At 40.9% G+C, this 3,541-nt stretch overlaps 1 non-coding gene across 1 annotated transcript; it reads left to right on the forward strand.

The window, feature by feature from the left end:
• The first annotated feature begins 404 nt into the window (after positions 1-404).
• Positions 405-512, forward strand: LOC145722419 (U6 spliceosomal RNA). Its single transcript, XR_014146719.1, has one exon. It is a non-coding gene; the product is annotated as a U6 spliceosomal RNA (small nuclear RNA).
• The last annotated feature ends 3,029 nt before the right edge of the window (positions 513-3,541 follow it).

Here is a 3,541-nt window from a genome sequence, read left to right on the forward strand (position 1 = left end):
AAAGGTATACAAATGTCTAACAAGCACATGAAAAGATACTCAAACTCACTAATCATCAGGGAAATGTAAACCAAAACCACAATGAGATATCACCTCACACGCGTTAGGATGGCCACTACCCAAAACACAGAAAATAAAACAAGTGTTAGCTAGGATGAGGAGAAATTGGAATGTTTGTGCACTCTTGGTGGTAATGTAAAATGGTGTAGCTGCTAGGGAAAACAGTACGGAGTTCCCTGAAAAAATTCAAAATAGAATTATCATATGATCCAACAATCCCACTGCTGGGTGTGTATACAAAAAAATATTAGAAAGGATCTCAAGAAGATGTTTGCATACCCATGTTCATGGCAGCAGTGTTCATGATAGCCAAGAGGTGGAGGCAACTTAAATGTCCATGAACGGTGCTCGCTTCGGCAGCACATACACTAAAAATTGGAACAATACGGAGAAGATTAGCATGGCCCCTGAGCAAGGATGACACAGAAATTTGTGAGGCATTCCATGTTTTTGTAACAATAGTGTCAACTATATTCAAATAAAAAATTAAAATTAAATAAATAAAAATAAAAATAAACTGTTGAGAGAAAAAAAAAGTCCATGGATGGATTAATAGATAAACAAAATGCAGCACATACATACAATGGAATATCATTCAGCCATAAAAGGAAAGAACTTCACATGTGCTACAACATGGATGAACTTTGAGGACATTATGTGAGTGAAATAAGGCAGTCACAAAAATACTCAATGATTCCATTTATATGAGGTATCCAAAGCAGTCAACTTTGTAAAACGTAGAATGGTAACTGCCAGGGGCTGGGAAAGGGGGAGGTGGAGCATTGTGTTTGGTGGGTGTAGATTCAGTCATGCAAGAGGGGTTCATGTGGTTGACAATATTATACACTTGGAAATGATTAGGAGGGTGAATTTCATGTGTTTTTTCTTTTTGCTACAATTTGTCTTAAAAAGCAAGTTGCAAAATCATATATACAGTAGAAAATCATGTAGGGAATATTACTCAGCCATCAAAAAATGAAATCTTGCCATTTGCAAGGACATGGATGGAGCTAGAGTGTATTATGCTAAATGAAATAAGTTAGAGAATTACAAATACCATATGATCTCACTCATATGTGAAATTTTAGAAACAAAACAAATGAACAAATGGGAAGGGGGAAAAGAAAAAAGGAGAGAGGGAAACAAACCATAAGAGACTCTTAACAATGGAGAACAAACAGGGTTGATGGAGGCAGGTGAGTGGGGAAGGGCTAGATGGAGGATGGGTATTAAAGAGGGCACTTGTTGTGATGAGCACTGGGTGTTGTATGTAAATGATGAATCACTGAATTCTATTCCAGAAACCAATATTGCACTGTATGTTAGCTAACTAAAATTTAATTAAATTTAAATTTAAAAAATTAATTTAAAAATAAATAAATAAATGCATCAAAGGAAAAATTAAGACAGCTTAAAATAAGAATATCACATACAGTTGTTTTTATAGATGCATATATATATATTAAAGGAAGCATGAGAAAGGCAAACACAAACTGACGATAGCAAAGACCTCTGGGGAGAGAATTATAGAGTATGGTCAGGTTTCTAATGAAACTAATGTTTTATTTTCATTTTTTTAAAGATTTTATTTATTTGAGAGAGAGTGAGAGCAAGAGAGCGAGAGAAGGAGAGAGAGAGAGCACAGAGGGAGAGAGAGAGAAGCAAGCTCCCCACCGAGCAGGGAGCCTGATGCGGGGATGGATCCCAGGTCCCTGGGATCATGACCTGAGCCGAAGGCGGATGCTTAATGGACTGAGCCACCCAGGTGACATTTTATTTTTATTTCTTAAGATCTGAAGTAAATTGGGCAAAATAACTTCAAATTTGTTTTTTAAATTGCTCTCTCTTTCTGTTTGTTTGAAAAACTTGATAATGTTAAATGAAAATCTAGCCCCTCCTTCCTGCTTCCTTTCTCCAGAATCCTGCTGGCTTCCACACCACCAGTGGCCTTTCTGGACAGGCTATACTTATTTCTTTCTGCTTTTGTCAAGAGTGCACTTGAAAACTGGCATGTACTTGTGATTACTGGAACTGGTTCCTGGATTTATTTATGCCATGGGCAAAAATAATTCTTCCTTTCTGAGAGACATGTCATGATTCTGGAATGTATTGGGAAGAACAAGCCAGAGGATGGGGCTCTTGGAAGTTGAGGCCCCGCACATAGGTCCCTTGGGTGGTACCTGGGCACCCAGCCCTCTTTGAGCACGGAATGCTTCATCCCCGGGGGCCGCTCCTCTCAGTCTGCTTGTCGCTATGGCCAGGAGGGTGACAGAGGGAGAGCAAGGCAACACTCCTTTTCCTTGAGAGCCAGGTCTAAGCTGGGATAGTTTTTGGTCAGAGTCCAAATAAACTCCAAATATACATCAATCCTATCCATCTGTTTCCCCCAAGGACCCGAGTTAGTTGGGGTAACTCCAGCACAAGCCCAGGATTTGGAATTGAATTTAAGGGAAAAAATCTCCAGTGCTGGGACCAGTCCCTCATGTTTCATTTCTCCTTGGCATACCCCAAAACAGCCTGTATCAGGGAGTGACCTGCCTGTGGGGTCAATGGTTTAATCAATTGTACCTATGTAATGAAGCCCCCATGAAAACCCAAAATGATTGGGTTTGAAGAGCTTCCATGTTGGTGAACACATGGAGATTTGGGGAGAGTGGCATGCTCAGAAAGGGCAGGGAAGTTCCATGCCCTTCCCTTGACCTTGCCCTGTGCATCTCTTCCATCTGGCTCTTCCTGAGTTATATCTTTTTGTAATAAACCATTGCTATAGCAAGTAAAGTGTTTCTGTGAGTTCCATGAGCACTCTAGCAAATTAATTGAACCCATGGAGGGATTCGTTGGAATCTCTGATCAATAGCTGGTGACAAGTACAGGGGACAGCCTGGACTTGTGATGTGTGTCGGGGAGGGGGGCAGTCTTGTGGGCCTGAACCCTTAACCTGTGGAAGCTGATGCTGTCTCCAGGTAAACAGTGTCAGAATTGAGATGAATTCTAGGACACCTAGATGGTGTTGGAGAATTGCTTGGTGGTGCAGGAAACCTCCAGACACACACATTCGGAATTGCGTGCAGGAATTTAGTATTATTTATGCAAATTTTTTATTTTTTAATCTTTAAAAAAGATTTATGTATTTACTTGAGAGAGAGAGAGAGAGAGTGGGGAAAAGGGCAGAGGGAGAAGGAGAGAATCTCAAGCAGACTCCCGGCTGAGCTCAGAGTCGACCCAGACAGATCAAGAGTCGGACTCTCGGGGTGCCTGGGATCAAGGCCTGCATCAGGCTCCCTGCTGGGCAGGAAGCCTGTTTCTCCCTCTCCCTCTCCCCCTGCTTGTGTTCCCTCTCTCGCTGTGTCTCTCTCTGTCAAATAAATAAATAAAATCTTTATTAAAAAAAAAAAGTCGAACTCTCAACCGACTGAGCCACCCAGGCACTCCTATGCAAACTTTTTTTCAAAAGACTTTATAATGTGTTGCTTATATGTTG

This window comes from Leptonychotes weddellii, chromosome 6 (assembly GCF_054177405.1).
Source record: "Leptonychotes weddellii isolate Sample4059 chromosome 6, ASM5417740v2, whole genome shotgun sequence".
Lineage (NCBI taxonomy): Eukaryota > Metazoa > Chordata > Mammalia > Carnivora > Phocidae > Leptonychotes > Leptonychotes weddellii.